This window comes from Oncorhynchus kisutch, linkage group LG9, assembly GCF_002021735.2.
Source record: "Oncorhynchus kisutch isolate 150728-3 linkage group LG9, Okis_V2, whole genome shotgun sequence".
In the NCBI taxonomy this organism is placed as follows: domain Eukaryota; kingdom Metazoa; phylum Chordata; class Actinopteri; order Salmoniformes; family Salmonidae; genus Oncorhynchus; species Oncorhynchus kisutch.
The window spans coordinates 9,495,926-9,514,542 of record NC_034182.2 but is presented as its reverse complement, the minus strand read 5'-3'; the positions used below and the strand labels follow the sequence as shown (position 1 = coordinate 9,514,542).

The following is an 18,617-nucleotide window of genomic DNA, read 5'->3' as shown; positions in this document are numbered from 1 at the left end:
TCATTAGTAGTGAAGGAATGTGTCAAACAAAGTCAAATCCCATTGAACTCCCATTGAACTCTGGAGCAGTGGAAATGCGTTCTCTGGAGTAATGAATCATGCTTCACCATCTGGCAGTCCGACAGACAAATCTGGGATTGGTGGATGCCAGGAGAATGCTACCTGCCCCAATGCATAGTGCCAACTGTAAAGTTTGGTGGAGGAGGAATAATGGTCTAGGGCTGTTTTTCATGGTTCGGGCTAGGCCCCTTAGTTCCAGTGAAGGGAAATCTGAATGCTACAGCATACAATGACTTTCTAGACAATTCTGTGCTTCCACCTTTGTAGCAACAGTTTCTGGAAGGCCCTTTCCTGTTTCAGCATGACAATGCCCCCATGCACAAAGCGAGGTCCATACAGAACTTCGCTGGCCTGCACAGACCCCATCGAACACCTTTGGGATGCATTGGAACACCGACTGTGAGCCAGGCCTAATCACCCATCATCCGTGCCCGTCCTCACTAATGCTCTCACTAATGGCTGAATGGAAGCAAATCCCCACTGCAATGTTCCAACATCTAGTGGCAAGCCTTCCCAGAAGAGTGGACGCCGTTATAACAGCGAAGGGGGGACCATCTTCATATTAATGCCCATTATTTTGGAATGAGATGTTCAACAAGCCATGTAGTGTATGACTGCCTCCCTGTGTTTGTGGTTTTTGGGATTCTAAAGGACCTTGGTTTTTGACGTGTGTGGACTAGGAACAGAATGATCACTAGAAATATAGACAGCGATTTCAGATGTTTGAAAAGGTCCCCCAGAATGCCCATCATAAGCCTTCCTTGGCACTATTTCCCAGCACTGGGAGCGAACTCAGGATGCTCAGAGCCAGAACACGCAGTTTTGGAATGAATGCATCTAAAATAGACGTTCATCCATAATATGGAAAATGTCGAAGGGAAGCAGATCTTGCCTCTCTCTCCAGGTGTTCTGTGCCATTCTGAGTTGAGGAGAGAGAGATGACTGGGGAGCTTTGGACAAATACAGAATTTCAATATCTGAGGATTGGCAGTTCCCAGTAGAGGTGGTTTCAATCCCAGACACAAACACACACCGCTGGCAGGATGCAACAATCGCTCCCCACACACGTGTGTGTGCAAGCTTCCACTGCCAAAAGACACACAAACACACGGCTTGGCAGGAGCTGGCACGAGGTTCTAGTACATGGATGCAAGTGTGTGTGTAATGCACATTAGTGAATGCATGCATGTTAAATGGTACATTAGGCTGTCATCTATTACCTCCCCTTTGATAGTTCAGGGGTTTTATTGCTCAGGGACACCCACTCAGGCAAACTGGTAAACCAGGGACCATCATCATATGTTAGCAAACAAAATCACATCATGTCTCATCAGGTGAATGATAATGGCAAGTAGAAGTACTCAACGTTTTAAAATGACTAGATTTAGTGGACAGTTTCATTATTTTGACCCCCCCCCACAGTTCATTGGAAGAGGAAGTGTAAACTCTAACATACTCTGATCTAGAAAGGTATCTTGGCGGCGTAGATAAAGCGCTGCTGTTGTAAAGCACATTTTCTGCAATTCTACACATTTTTCCATTGAGCTGTTGAGCGATTTCCAGCAATTCTACAATTTGACATGGACTTGAGAGACAATTCTCTAGTTTTAAGGCAACTTTCCTGTAATTTCCTGCATTTTGCCATGGTTAATACTTTGTTCATCTGCTCAAACATGACAAAATCAATGGGCATGTGCCTTGATTCCCTGCTTTTTGGAATTTGACTGCCTAGCTTTTATGTGATTGTTATTTCTCAAAGATGGTATTATTAAACAATTTATATAGTTTAGTATCTTTTCTGCATGATTTCTATCTGGTTTTGGTTGTTTAAGTTGACAATGAAACTGATCCCTAAAATGATCACAAGACGGCCGGCCTAAGATTTATCTATACAGAACAAACCCTGTAATTAGCTTCCTGGACTGTCATTTAGTCCATATTACAGAGAAAGTTCAAGATTTTGTCAATGAAGCCCTTTATCTACTTTCCCCAGAGTCGGATTAACAGGAGCAGCTAGCATGCTAACTGCTCCGATAGACTTCCAGTCATTGCGCTAGTTAGCATTGGCTCATGAAACTCCCTCTCACTTCCTTCATACTGGACACAGAGACATAATAATGGAATCTCCAATGGTATTCTGTTTCTCTTACAGCTGGAGATGTTCAGAAATGGTTTCCCAAGAAATTATACAAAAGAATCACGGACCCCAGCAGTACCCCAGTTTGAATACCCCTGCACTAGTTCATGTGCATGTATGCTACTGAATGTGTGTGTGTGTGTGTTTCACACCTACCAAGGTAATCTTAGCCTGGGGGATGGAAAGGCCTAGTGAGTGTCTCTCCTCAAGCCCGGCCTGGGCCACTTTGCTGCCTTTGCGTGAGTAAACTACACCTCTGCTCACGCCACTGGCTAATTAGCCTCTGGAGCCCTGCTTGGTCATCTACTGTGTAACCCAACAGGCCTGGCAGTAGACTGGCAGGACACTGGTCCTCTGTCAACAGGCTTCAGTCATCAGCCTTGCACACGAGCTGTCACTCATGTGGAGACAGTGACATCTTAGCGTGGCTGCGTTCAAACCACCTGGAAAACAGGTGTGTGTGTGTGTGGAGAGGGGTTGTGTGTGTGTGTGAGCACAATGTTCTTTGGAGTTGTGATTTGTCCCTGGCTGCCATGTGTTTCAAGGATTCTTCATCTCAAACCAGAGCTGTTAGTATCAAGGTCCCTGGGACACTGCTGTATAACAATAACACACTGCTTCTAAGGACACTCTGCTTTGGTTAACATGATGTGAACTTTGCGCATTTCCTGTACAATCAATAGATGTACACTCCAGTAGTCTACTACACGTACTTGAACCCTCAAACGGTTGAGGTCAACTGAAAATATTGTGTTGAATAGCAGATGAGTTGCTTGTGGGTTTTGAATGTGTGTGTGTGAGATGTTGAGTCCGTTTTCTAGCCTATGGCTAGTGTTGCTGTTGCTCATGGCTGTCAAAATGATTAACACCCTTCTAGTGAAGCTCAAATGCTTTCAACAAGGTTATATGAGACTGCAACAGAGTGTGTGCGTGCGTGGATGCGTGTGCCTGCGTGCATTGTTGTGTGTGTGTGTGTGTGTAACTGCAAACACAACCCAATTGCACTCTTATGGCCTCATTTGCAGATCGAACACTAATGATGTTGGTTTTGTTTGGAAACACAAATGCATAGAACTCAGTTACTTTGAAGTCTCACAAGTTTTCAATAATTGCTACTTGCCACTTTGAGACAGGATTGTTTAGAGAATCAGGGGAACCACAGATTCTATCATTTACACAATGTGCAGCAGCAGTCATGTTACTGACTGGTTCTTTGGCATGGATCATATACCCCACCAGCTATGCTTTATGCTTGAGTGATCATCATCAAATGGTTTTCTAAATGGTGAAACAACACATTCCCACATGTCCACATGCACAATCATAACGTCAGAGTGCATTTTTTAGATCAATTAGGGATTTTTATTTAGCCAACACAATTTATGCCATAGGGCCAGTGTTTGTGTGTGTGTGTGTGTGTGTGTGTGTGTGTGTGTGTGTGTGTGTAAGACGCACTTCCTCATGATGCTTATCTGGGGCTGAATAGACGCCAACCAGGGTTTGAATGGCTGCTAAAAATACAGTGGCAGCTGTTTGTGAGGACGCTGGACGACCCGAGAGCAGCTCATTGTTAACCAATGACAGCAGCTCCATTAGAGTGGACCCAAGCATTAGGGCCTTTTAACAGAGCCACACACAGTACTGCTATCCTCTGCCATACACACTGAAGACAAGCAAGGCTACGGCCGAACAGGAGAGCAAAGAATAGCAATGACAGCGATAACACAGACAGACAGCAAGCACCCAAGATAACATACAGACAGACGATTACTGTATTCACAGCACATCTTTACACATCTATACCCGCCAAGACACACAGTTATTATACGTTTTCCGTGTGTAAAGGGTTTTTATGAAACATGGGATTAGGTTTATGAAATAATTCTTTTTTTCCCCTCAATCCCCACCAGCAGGGCAAGGGACTGCCTGTGACTGCCAATGAAGTGAAAGGAAATACGACAAACTAGCTACTCACAAACAGAGTAACCAAGGGCTATGTTACAATAGAATGTAGCATGTGGTTTCCAGTGTCTAATGGTCAAACTGAGAGACCAGTCACGTGTGTGTCCCATGCATGTGCAACAAGAAAGGTCATTGTATTTATGTGATTTAATATTCGTTTAAAAAAAAAAAAAAAAAAAAAAAAAAAAAAAAATTTTATTTGAAATTCAGTTTAGTTGAAGGAAGTTTTCAGACATGAATTACTAGTTTTTGTTTCGTTCCAGCTTGATAAAAACATTTCTATATCGTTTTATATTATTTCATTTTAGTTTTAGTTCTACGGAAAGAAAGTAAAATATGCGTGGGAGGCTAGGAGCCATTTATGTGTTGTAGGGCTATAGTTTGTTTTTTGAAGATGCCACTTCTTGCCACTGGGGTAAGGTGATGGGCCAGGACCATAGATTTGGATAGACAGAGCATCTCTGTATTATGATGGCATCTGTGAGAGCATGGGCAGCACCCTTGAGGCCTTCTTCATCTTGAAATAGTCAATTTTCTTCTTCACAAGTAAAATTTATTGGCTGATGCCTCCAGTTGAGGCTGTCACGGCTCCATCCGGGTCATCAGGTTATGCCAACCAAGTAATCAGGAGGGATCAGCCAATGAAGTTGGAGGTACTGCCCAGTTGACTAAATCAAAAAGGCAAAAGTCCTAAATTGCGCTGCTCATGCTAACACAGGCTTTAGGCCACTAGAGGACTCAGTTCAACTCCATGGCCAGAACATAGGCTTAGACTTAACAAAGGCTTAAAAATATAAATCCATCCTCATGTGACTTGGATTTAAAGGACAAGCGCCTAGACTGGTGCAAGAAATATTGTGGAAGGAAACTCTCTTGCCCATATTTACACCAATCCAATGTTTAAAAAAAATAAATTATTAGTAGATGTAAGAATAATGAAGTAACTTTAACTTTATCTGACAGAAATAGAGAGGAAGAAACGACAAATGATTTTATGGCACATTTTTATGTAATATTAAACATGTATCACTGATTAACCCTTTCAAATGGGGTTCATAAAAACAGCTGTAACAACAGCAAAAACAGAACCAATACAACACTTCATCACAAATCTATCAGTTCACAGACAGCCAGCTTGTGTGTGTGTGTGTGTGTGTTTCTGTTCAACCAAACAAGATTTCCTGGTTTGTCTTCGCAAAGACTCTACGTTCCAGAGAGGTGGTCGTTCAGTTTAGAAAAGAAAAACAAACTAAACTAAACATCCTTTATGATGTTTTTTGTTTTTTTTTCAGTCAAAGGTAATAGTTTCAGTATAGTTTTAGTTTTTCAAATATTTTTATTAGATTTTTTATTTCAGTTTACTTTTAGTTTGGATTTTAGTTCGCACCAACATGTAGTCATGTGTTTAGTCACTGCTGGTTTAGACTCCATATCAGGCGTCCACCAAACCACTCTCGAACATTAGATTAACTCTGAGGATAGGTTATGTAGATTTTGGGGGGAAACACCTAATCTGTACTGATGGGAACATGTGAGGAACAGGTGAGGAGGTCAGTTTACTGAAGAAAGAGGAGGATATTCAGACACTCTGGAAGGAGGATGGACATATATTTCAGATCTGGACATATATTTCAGATTACTACTGCACAGTTGAGTAGACACACACACACACCAGGAAAATATCTGTCCTGATCTAGCAATCTGCAATATAAAGTTAATGCAGCTAAACTGTCATTATAAACACTTAATCAAACACACATTTCTATCAATACCTCTGCTGCCATCTATCTTGTCTGTCCTTGACAACTTGGTTATACTCAACTCTAAACTATAGACAAGCTAAAAAAGTATATTGTTTTGCTAAACCAACAATAAGTATTTTAACATAGTTATTTTGTACTCTATGTATTCAAACATTCATGACACATGAACTGTAAATAGTTCTGATCTCGATGGCTCTGCCTCATAGTTAAGAAGCTAGATAGAGATAAGATAGAGCCTGCCTCTTCCTAATAAAAAGTTCTCCCTGGCCTCTGACACATGTACCATTCATCCCTCGCACCCCCCCCCCCCCCAGGCAAGGCAAGGGTTAAGGTCAGGGATAGGCTTCTATTTTTATAAATAAAAAACATATTTCTATTGCTGGATTCAAACTTGCAACCTTTGGAATCAGATGCTTACGCCCATGCACCATCCCCATTCACAACACCCAAGCAAAACAGAAACCTACTTGAAGGTAACAGCGCTGACTGTTGCCCCTAGTGGCTGGTTTCCTCATCATCTCCCAACGTCCTCAGACATGGATGGACGTCGAATACTGACTTGTATCACGGGTGACCTGGCTGCTCACTTTACCCCATTCTCTGTGTCTGTCTTGCTCTCCTTCTCTCTCTCTGTTATCACAGGGCCGGATTAGCAGGTAAACTGTGTTGCCGTGGCAACACTGGGGAATGGAGTCCCTACAGTCCCTAAGTTCATTAAGTCTGATAAAAGATAAAGTTGAACACTGAATATTGCCAGGGTTGAGCGTGTCAGGCGATTCTGTGTGTGTGTATGTGTGTGTGTGTGTGTGTGCGTGCGGGTAAGCAGACTTGGTTCCCTTTGCCATACAAGCCCTTGTTTTAATTCCACACAGAGATTTCTCATTCATCTCTTTAGATAAAAGAGGGAGGAGGTAGAGAGATCTCTTTTTTTGGCTCGTTGACTTTTGGAGAAAGATAAGAGCCCCCCTCCATTACTATGAAAGCAGAAAGTGATGAAGAACCTCCTCCCGGCCTGTTTTTGTTGAATAATCAGTCCCTGACATTTATCAAAAGACGTCTCTTCTTTCAATGGTGTCTTAATGTAAGAAATTAGCCTAAATTACAGAACAGAACGGCCCCATAAATAAACTTGCTCAGTGAGGAGTGAAACATATGGTATGTTTTATCATGTACTGGGTGGAATCAGTGAGCATTACAGTAAACAATTACAACATAATGGATGTTGATGACAATAATATATATATATTGCCAGGGACCTCATGATACGATACTATCATGATACTTTAGTGCCAATACAAAATGTATTGTGATTCCCACGGTTCTATATGTACTGCAATTCTATTGTGATTTGATGTTCCAAACATATTGCTAACTCTATGTCTACTGCAGAGGGACAAGAGAGAGACATGAGAAAATGAGCTTTGGTCAGTCATAGAAATAAAAGTGCTGAAAACATGTTGGCTCACAATTTAAAAAGAAGATGAAGAACAAGCTACTATATAGGATGAAAAATACCAGTGTTTTTGTGCAGGTACAGCCGGACATTTTCATCAATCTACTCAGAATATCCCGTAATAACAAAGTGAAAACCCGAATTTTAGAAATGTTTGCAAATTTGTTCAAACTTAAAAACAGAAATACATTATTTACATATGTTTTCAGACCCTTTGCTATGAGACTGGAAACTGAGCTCAGGTGAATCCTGTTTCCATTGATCATCCTTGAGGTGTTTCTACAACTTGATTGGAGTCCAACTGTGGTAAATTCAATTGATTGGACATGATTTGGAAAGGCACACACACCTGTCTATATAAGGTCCCACAGTTGACAGTTCATGTCAGAGCAAAAACCAAGCCAGAGAGAGAGCTCCAAGACAGAATTTTGTCAAGGCACAAATCTGGGGAAGGGTACTAAAAAATGTCTGCAGCATTGAAGGTTCCCAAGAACACAAGTGGCCTCCATTATTCTTATATGGAAGAAGTGTGGAACCATCAAGACACTTCCTAGAGCTGGCCGCCGGCCAAACTGAGCCATCGGGTGAGAAGGGCCTTGGTTAGGGAGGTGACCAAGGCTCCAGAGTTCCTCTGTGGAGATGGGAGAACCTTCCAGAAGGACAATCATCTCTGTAGCACTCCACCAATCAGGCATTCATGGTAGAGTGGCCTGACGGAAGCCACTCCACAGTAAATGGCACATGACAGCCGGCTTGGAGTTTGCCAAAAGGCAACTAAAGGACTCTTAGACCATGAGAAACAAGATTGAACATTTTGGCCTGAATGCCAGGTGTCATGTCTGGAGGAAACCTGGCTCCCTCCCTACGGCGAAGCATGGTGGTGGCAGCATCATGCTGTGGGGAGTTTTTTCAGTGGCAGGGACTGGGAGACTAGTTAGGATTGAGGGAAAGATGAACAGAGCAAAGTACAGAGAGATGAAAACCTTCTCCAGAGTGCTCAGGACCTCAGACTGGGGTAAAGGTTCACCTTTCAACAGGACAATGACCCTAAGCAAACAGCCAAGACAACGCAGAAGTGGCTTCGTCTCTGAATGTCCATGAGTGGCCCAGCCAGACCCCGGACTTAAACCAGATCGAACATCTCTGGAGAGACCTGAAAATAGCTGTGCAGCGATGCTCCCCATCCAACCTGACAGAGCTTGAGAGGATCTGCAGAGAAGAAAGGGAGAAACTCCCCAGGTACAGGTGTGCCAAGCTTGTAGCATCATACCCAAGACGACTCGAGGCTGTAATCGCTGCCAAAGGTGCTTCAACATTGTACTGAGTAAAGTGTCTGAATACATATGTAAATGTGATATCTGTTAAGAAATGTGCTAAAATTCTAGAAAACGGTTTTTGCTTTGTCATTTGTGAGAGTATTGTGTGTAGATTAATGAGGGGAAGGCTCTAGCATAACAAAATGTGGAATAAGTCAAGGGGTCTGAATACTTTCCAAATGCACTGCATAAAGATTTATATACTGTATATAGAGTACATTTATTTTAATACAAAATTATCTATATAATATCATTCAAAATAATATTGTGATATGTAACTATATCCATTTCTTCCCTCTAGCGTACACACACACACACACACACACACACTGTCTGCCCTTCCGCAGGCCTGGTGCAGGTCCCTCATTACAGAACAGGAAGAGTTTCTCTGCCTCCAGAGACCTGCTGCAGCGCAGGGGTAGGAGAGCTGTGTGTGTGTGTGTGTGCCCTTCGCCAGCCTGTCTGTTTTCACACAGATGATGAGTCAGAGACTCTGGTCTGTTTCTCGCTGCCTTAATCACCCTAGAGAGAGAGATAATAAAGGGGGAGGGAGAATAGAGAGAGAGAGGACAGAGATATAAAGTGAAGCAAAGAGAAAAAAGGCCACATCCCTAACTGTAGCCTTGCCAGTTTAACCTCTCATCTCCTCTCTCCCATCTCTTCTCTAAACTCCTCTCTCCTCACCCTCTCATTAAGAGATCTGAATAGAATAGGAAATCATTCTCCCAGCAGGAGTGGAGTGTTTAAGCCCATTGGGAGCCAGTCTCAAATGCAGACTTACTTTCAGATCTGCTTTAAAAACTCCCCTCATTCACCCTCAGTTCAATACACACCTCACTGATACACACGCCCACCGTAATGCAAGTCTACTGTGACGTCAAGCCTGCAGCTTATATTGGGCAAGTTAAAAGGATGTACTATCTTTGGGCTACTGCTATCGTTGTGTTAATGATAGGATCTGGCCATGGATAGTCGCCATACGGACACTGACTGTTACAGGGATAAGATACGCTATAACACGGTCAATGGGAATATGGCTCTGAAAGTGGGGTGAAAAGGTTGGTCTGAGAGATACAGGGAATATTATGACATTTCCTATAATACAGTTCAATCATGGACACTAATATAATTCTATTGGAGAAAAGAAGGGAGTGGTTAAGGAAGAGAGCTGTCTGGTGGTTTGGTAAATGGTGAGGGTGAGGTAAAGGTGGAGGATAAGTGGAGGAAGAGTGTTTGATAAAAGAAAAGAGAGAGGGAGGGGAATCTACCGGCCAAAGATGTGGGCGAGGCTTTGATTCTTCACATCTCTCACTGGATCTCGCTGCTTTCTTAAAGCATCGGCAGAGGAGAGAGGAGAAAGGAGAGAGGAGAGGACGAGAGGAAAGAGGAGAGGAGGAAAAGAGCACAGACACACAAAGACATAGACCACACAAAGAGCTTGTGTGTGTGTGTGTGTGTGTGTGTGTGGGCTTGTGTGTGTTTGTGCTCTGAGGACAGGCTGAGGGAAAAGAGAGAAGAGTGGTTGATAAGTGGTATCTAATGATGGTTAAACACAGAGATGTTAGAGACAACAGGTCCAGGGGGGAGAACCACAATGCGCCCCCAGACATGGCTCAGTTCTTCCCAAGGCTGAGTCATCATCTCCAGGCATAGCTCCTGGACAGCTCCCCCTCTCCTACATCCATCCATCCAGGCCCCAGAGGGAGGGACAGCAGGGGGGTGGTTTGTTCCCGGAGGACAAGGAACAACAGCCTGGAAGGAGACACCTGACACTATGACATCATCCGCTGTGCTTTGCTGGCTACCTCTCAGTGTGGTATATGGATACACACATGCAGACGCTGGGAATTAACGTAAACACACTCAGGTGCACAAAGGTATATACATGCATGAGCACGCACACACTCAACAATCATACTCAGCGCCATAATACCCTGTGTAATTGGGAGCAATGTCCCTAGGACTGAGCCTCCTATTAATCACATCCAGCAGCCAAGTCTGACTGGGTCTGACTGGTTCTGACTGGGTCTGACTGGGTCCGGCTGGGTCTGAGGGGGTCTGGATGGGTCCGACTGAGTGCGCCGGGATCCGGCGGGGTCTGACTGGGTCTGAATGGGTCCATCTGGGTCAAACCGGATCCGGCTGGGTCCGGTTGGGTCCGGCTGGTTCTGACAGAGTCTGGATGGTTCCGACTGGATCCGGCGGGGTCTGGCAGGGTCCGTGTCTGAGGCCATGGTCTAATAGAGTTAGAATGTCAGAGCTGAAAGGAGCTGGGCTCAGAACTACTCAAAAACCTCTCATTCCATAATACTGCACACACACACAGCCCCAAGGACACACACACACACACCTACACACATAGCCACTCGTGCACAGACACAAACACAGACACTTTTCTGGTCATATGTGTTCATGTTGTGACCAGGTACCATTGACATCGCAATCATCCCACTGGGCACACACTGGTTAAATCAAAATTTTCCCCACGTCATTTGAATGAAATTACGTTGAACCAATGTGGAATGGACATTGAATTGACGTCAGTGCCCAGTGGGATATGACCCTCCACCATACATGCATATGTGATGAAGAAGATCAGGCATTCAGGGTTAATCACACGGTTGACCACGTTTGATCACACGGCCCTGCGGTGGTTCCATATGATCTACGGCCACCGGATCTGTTCACTCAAACGGAGATCAGGTCACATGGTTCAGTATGAGGCTCTTGGCACCGGGCCAAGAGAAAGAGAAGGGAACCCGATACAGGTAATGACCACACACCAGGAGGTTAAGGTACAAAGCAAAGGCCAATGACCCCTGTTCCTCCAATGTGTTTCTATGTGCATTTACTGTCTTCAAGGCATCTGATTCTGTAAAGACTTGTAAAAGCAAGCATCTCACATGCTGTATTTCTCATTCAGGAAGGAAGACGAGACAAAACAAAGTATCCCATCCAACATCCCTGCGCACAGTAACGTGGTGTTGATTGATGCTGTTCACAGCGGAACGCCATCGACAGACCCGCTTCCCAACGCCGCTGCCGCGCTCCTGGCAGGCGACGCCCACAAAACCCGCCCGCCGTTAGAGGAAGCGGCGCACGGCGAGACCCTAATCCATTTCCTTTTCCTGTCATTAATCTCCCCCCCCCCCGGTCACAGGAACAGAGGGAAATTCTGGAAGCAGAGAAGAAAATGAGAAAAATAGAGGGGAAATGGCTGAGTCTCGTGGAAAGGTGGCAGCCATATTTTTTTTATATTTATGAATTCCTCATAGCCCATTATTCCAGTCATCAAGGCCCAGGGCCGCTCCATTTCCCTTTCAAATGCCCCTCTCGTTTAGACACCATTACTCACAGCCAGCAGCATTGGCTACACATGTTTTACACGTCTGTCAGCAAGCTCAGATGGAGAGAACAGAGGAGGGGGGAGGAGAGAGACAGAGAGTGATAATAGAAGAGGGAGCCCCTTTGGATATATAGATGTTAAAAAATTTAAACGACTGGGGTTGGTGATCTGGGAGATGAATGATTGTTAGGAAAGTGTGGTTGATTTCTCTCTGTTCAGAGCTGTCCACTACCCTATCCTCGATTCAAGGCATCAAGAAAAAGGGTCAAGATCTTGATAAATACTGTAGCTGGGATAGGGGACGATCCAAAACCACTTCTGAAAAACAGAGCTGGGTTCAAAATAAACCACGATGACGATGCAGGTGTGTGAGTGTGCATACGCGCTCGCCCATGTGTCCTCTGTAAAAGAGGTGATTAACTATGGGGCACACACAGGTTTAAGAGTGGCATCCACTCTCCTTCCTCTAGCTCACAGACTGTGGCCTGGTGTGCCCCACTACCCACACACATAAAGCATGCCACACACCTGCTGTACCAGTCCTGGGTTCACTCTGCCAGCTGGTAGAAAAATAGAAGGTTACTGTACAGGTTTCAATGTGTCATCTCCCTGCATATTTTACCTCGTGAAAAATGCCCTGGTCGTAGTGTGAACTTTGCCGGAGCTGTAACTTCAACACAATTCACATGAAGGAGACACTGTGACATGCAGCATGCAAGTCTTTCTCCCACTGAGGAGGGATGGGGCCAACACAAGCATAGAGATAACAGACAAGCAATCAAATCCTTGACTACCGTATGCCTCTCCCCGTGTTTCCTTCTCTATTTGTTGCTTTTCTATGTGAGTTCGTGAAAGTGGTAGCCAATCAGGTAGCAGCCTGGGGAAGACATGTCTGAAACAGGTTCTGATAACAGACTCGTATCTATGTGATGGAGGAACCACACAATACAGAGAGACACGAGGTACCCGAAAATACAGGGGTAATGGATGGGAGGAAGGGATAGACAGGGGAAAGAGAAGGTGTGTCGATGTGGATAGAGAGAGAGGAGGAGAAGACGAGAGAGGGAGAGGAGAAGAAGAAGAAGAGGGAGATACAGTGGATACGTTTGTGTGTTTTGGATTGTACCCTGCCACCACCACCTCACTCAGTCCTCTCTCCTGTCAATATAATGGCTTCACAGTGACAGCGTAATGACAGAAGAAACCATTTTCATTTGGTCCCTGCGGAGAAAGCTCAAATCCCACCATTCCATCCTACACTAATCTAATCATTCTTCCATCACTCCCTCCATCTCTCTTCCTCCTCCCCTCTCTATTGTAGTTCTAGAGAGTGAGGCATGTGAGATCTTGGCATTCAAACAAGTCATTCTGCCGCTAATCTCGATTGTAGCCGCAAACCCATTACTGAGAATTGACAATATCTCCCACCTCTTTGCACACACACACACACACACACATTCTATCATACACATGTACACTAACGTTCAAAAGTTTGGGGTCACTTAGAAATGTTGTTGTTTTTGAAAGAAAAGCACATTTTTTTTGTCCATTAAAATAAAATTGATCAGAAATACAGTGTAGACATTGTTAATGTTGTAAATGACTATTGTAGCTGGAAATGGCTGTTTTTTAAATGGAATATCTACATAGGTGTACAGAGGCCCATTATCAGCAACCATAACTCCTGTTTTCCAATGTCACGTTGTGTTAGCTAATCCAAGTTTATCATTTTAAAATGCTAATTGATCATTAGAAAATGATCAATTCTTCTGATCAATTTCTGATCAATTTCTTCTGAAACTCATCAGTCTATTCTTGTTCTGAGAAATGAAGGCTATTCCATGCGAGAAATTGCCAAGAAACTGAAGATCTCGTACAAGCTGGGTACTACTCCCTTCACAGAACAGCGCAAACTGGCTCTAACCAGAATAGAAAGAGGAGTGGGAGGCCCCGGTGCACAACTGAGCAAGAGGACAAGTACATTAGAGTGTCTAGTTTGAGAAACAGACGCCTCACAAGTCCTCAACGGGCAGCTTCATTAAATAGTACCTGCAAAACACCAGTCGCACCATCAACAGTGAAGAGGCGACTCTGGCCTTCTAGGCAGAGTTGCAAAGAAAAAGCCATATCTCAGACTGGCCAATAAAAAGAAAAGATTACGATGGGCAAAAGAACACAGACACTGGACAGAGGAATTCTGTCTAGAAGGCCAGTGTCCCGGAGTTGCCTCTTCAATGTTGACGTTGAGACTGGTGTTTTGCGGGTACTATTTAATGAAGCTGCCAGTTGAAGACTTGTGAGGCATCTGTTTCTCAAACAATTATGTTAGCTGTGCTAACATAATTGCAAAAGTGTTTTCTAATGATCAATTAGCCTTTTAAAATGATAAACTTGGATTAGCTAACACAACGTGCCACTGGAAAACAGGAGTGATGGTTGCTGATAATGGGCCTCTGTACACCTATGTAGATATTCCATAAAAAATCAGCCGTTTCCAGCTACAATAGTCAGTCTTAACAGCAACACGTGTTTATCTCTGTGTGTGCGTGTGCATTGTGTGAGTGTGTCTTGCTCCTCAGTAATAATCACTATCTATTCTCATCAAATCAGACATACAAACAAGAAAGAGAAGAATAAAAATGGAAGAGAGATAAAAAGCCTAACATCATAACAGTCATTCTCGAGTGAGCTGGGAATGGTACATGTTCAGCATGGTAAACCATGTCAATCATCATTCACAGTCATAAACCATGTCAGTCATCATTCACTATGTCGCTTGAGAGAGAGAGAGAGAGAGAGAGAGAGAGAAAGAGAGAGAGAGAGAGAGGCTGATATAGAAAGACAGATGGGTGGTTTGACAGGGGGAAATTAAAAAGTGAAAATGTGACAAAGGGGTGAGGAGAGGAGAAAACATAGGGGGTACACACTCTCTCACATGGGCGAGAGAGGGGGGAGTCGGGAGAACAGGAGTCCCTGGCTGCCCAGTGTTCTGGTTTCGATCCCCCTAATGCTCCCCCTATTCTAATAAAGGTGCCAGGCGGAACCAATGATTTACAGCCCATGATTTACTGGGGGACCGAATACCCCCGCCCACCTGGCTGGGGCCTGCTCACACAGTCATAATAGCCGCTCTCCCCTCCCTATATCAGACACATCCAGATGGGTTTATAGACCAGCCTCTACTGGGCCATGGTTGTGACCAGACCGTAGAGCTAGAGGGAAGTAGATTGGCAGAGTATATCTCCACTGTGCTGACAAGGCTTGTCGCATCCATATCTGATCTATGATCAGTTCCATATCTATGGCAGACAGAGGAGGAGGTTCTGTTGTGAATGTGTGGGATTAATTGTGTGGGGTGTTTTTGGATCATGCATCAAAATGCTGATCTAATTGTTCAAGTTTTACTTTCGATTTTGCTGACACCTATTGTTCTACGGCCCAATGCGTACAGACAAGAAGGAAGTCAGAGAGAAACAGAGAGAGAATTCCTTGTAGAAGCAGGAAAGTCTGAGCTGTATTCTCCTGACGGTCTCTTCTGGGTGCTCTCCTGTTTGAGTGTCTCCCCCCACTGCTCTCTGATCTAACAGAGATGGCAGGGTGTGTGTGTGTGTGTGTGTGTGTGTGTGTGTGTGTGTGTGTGTGTGTGTGTAGTGGTCGGTGGCCGTCGAGCAGCGTATTTATCTCAGTGTAATGGCACCATTAATATTCACAGCTAGCTCCGGATCAATGATCCTTGGCAGCCTGGCTATTATTTCATTTCTTGTATCTAAAAAGGCATAGCGAGGATTCAGCTAAATTGTTTTGAGTTGTTTTGGCTGAGTCGTCACAAAGACATACGCAGGAAGGAGTGGAGCAAGGGAGGTAGAGATGGGTTGGGATATGCTAAACTTCCCGGGGGGGGGGGGGGTAGAAAGAGATATACAGTACAGTATATACAGTATTGCTGCGTTAGCACGACTACAACTCAAGAATACAATTGCACTTCAACTAGCGACATCACAACTCAGAGAATGTGATAGGCAGCACATCAGAACTCTCAGAAAGCCTGACCCAGCCAATCAAATCTCGCTTGAGACCTGACTGAAAGCTGGCTGTCTGAAACAAATGTTTCAATGTTAACCATTCTACTGTTGAGCCAAGTCAGTCAACAGTTACTGTACCTCAAAAACCCATTATCTACCAGGCGACTGGCAGGTTGACTGGAAACACAAGGTGATTTGTCTCACAGACAGGCCACTTCTGACACCTAACAACATCCCCACAACGTCCGTAAACGTAACAGAGGAGATGGGGCCTGGTCACGCCAGGCTGGCCACAGATAATACACCCTGCTAATCAAAGACTGTTAAGTCTACACTCAAGGGAGGGGGGGGGGGGGTGAACGTAACAGAGGAGATCGGGCCTGGTCACGCCAGGCTGGCCACAGATAGTACACCCTGCTAATCAAAGACTGTTAAGTGTACACTCAAAGGGGGGGGGGGGGGAGTAGAAGCAGAGGGGGGGGGGGGGAATGAATGTAACAGAGGGAGGAGAAGAAGGGGTGGAGGGAGAGAGGAGGGGGAGGAGGAGGGAGGAAGAAGAGGAGGGAAGGAACAGAAAGGGGAAGGACAGAGGGAGGAAGAAGGTGTAGGGAGAGAGCTGAGGGAAACAGTGGGAGGAGGAGAGCCAAGGGAAAAGGGGGAAGATATGGGTGAGGGATTCCATCATGGTCACACCCCTCGCCCTGGACACCACCTCTGGGAGCAATCGGAATGTGCTGCGTCAGTCAGCAGTGTTGCGCTGAACATAACAGTTTGAGAGCAGACAGAACCTGCCAGTTAGATGGGCAGTGTAGCATCACACAGTGTAGCTGAACATATGCTGTAGGGGGACTCAAATCAGCAACCTCAGGAGGGTGGCTAAGCATTGGGCTAATGGAGGTGGCTGCCATAGTGCTTTGTTCATGCGGCTGAACAGCACACATACAATTATAGTTAAATGCACTGTGTTAGCGGGGCTAAATTTCCACATTAGCGTGAATAGCTGTGTTAGTGTAGCCTACTGAGACAGTCTGTTATTATAGCTAACACACGCATAACGGGTTAGCTAAAAGCACTATGTTAGGAATCCATGATCGTATTTGCGGCTAAAACACAAGCACACACATAGTATTAGTTAGGCTGATCGTTAGTAGTTGTGTTTGTTTACAGTCCATTAGTAGAGCCATGCAGGCACAATGTTAGCATAGCTGGTCATATGCAGTAAGACAAGGTAAAAACACACAGCATTATGTTTATACAGCTAAAAACACTTGTTGTACACCAGATACACACAACGTTAGCATAGCGGAACACTTATTTCTATTGGTTAGTCAAGAAGCCCAGAGTTAGCCCAAAATAGTGTTCAAGTTCCCAGAGAGTGTGTGTACGCTAGCAGCATGCTAGCTAAGTGAGATGCATTACTCCTGCCGGTCCCTGCGTTCTCATTCAGATGGGGATGAAGGGTATGATGTCAGGCACGCGCTCTACTTCACTAAAAACTGTGTCAGCACTTCACTGCTGCTAACTAGCCACCAACTGTACTGTACTGTACTGCTGCACCATGCACACTGAGACACACTGAACTGTACCCACACAAAATGAGGCTGGAAATAAGCAGTTGGAATCTTGGAGTTCCTATGCTGGTTGAGGTTTGATAATCCCACACACGCACGCATACACACAGGAGGAGGGGATGGAGGAGAGGAGAGAGAAAGCAAGATAGACAGAGAGGGAGAGAAGTGAAGTGTGTGAGAGAGAGAGAGAGAGAGAGAGACAGAGAGGGAGGGAGGGAGATGGAAGACAGGAGAGAGACGATTTAAACATGAGACCACCTCTCTAGCTATCTGCCCAAAAGCAGAAGACCTTGTACACCGTTCGCCACGGTGTCTTGTCGACCTTTCCAGTCGTCTCTCATTGGCCTGAACAGGGATGAAAGCAGCAGAGTGAACAACCTTTCAACCTATCTCTAGGAAAAACATGTGTGTGTGTGCGCATGCGCTAGCTTGCATGTGTGTCTATCATGTTTGAGTTGGGTTAAAATGGAATCTTCAATGCATTCTTCAAACCGTCAACTGTCATTCAGCCAAAAGGTGATTTTAAAATAGATCCCTCCCTCTGAGAAGCATGGGCGTATGTCATTCAGATGTCTATGACAGGACACCAGAGTATCATAGACTGTGTGACAGTGTGTGCAGAGAGCAGTGCTGCGGGAGGGGACACGAGGGGATGGGAAGGGACAGCTGATGGTAAATGGATTGCGTTCCTCGGGGGAAGTGTGTCTTGCCACCATAACGTTCTCTCTCTGTCCCCTCAGCACGACCCTGTAGCCCTCTATGAGCACTGATAAGCTGCCATTAACACTGACCTCTGTACAATATCAAGCAAGAATGATTGTATGATACAGCCAACCGAGTTGAAGGAGCTCAGGACAGTCAGAGAGAGAGAGAGAGAGAGAGAGAGAGAGAGAGAGAGAGAGAAGTCAGCAAACTCCCTAAATGAGACACCTTTGTCCCTTTATCAAGGGCTCAACCCTCTGATCTGTGCAGTTCACTGCAAGGGAT

The 18,617-nt window shown here is 44.8% G+C and overlaps 1 protein-coding gene across 2 annotated transcripts in view; it reads right to left on the bottom strand.

Moving 5' to 3' along the window:
• kcnd2 (potassium voltage-gated channel, Shal-related subfamily, member 2) overlaps positions 1 to 18,617 on the bottom strand; it is a 157,478-nt gene that overhangs the window by 124,739 nt on the left and 14,122 nt on the right. The window lies entirely within an intron of this gene.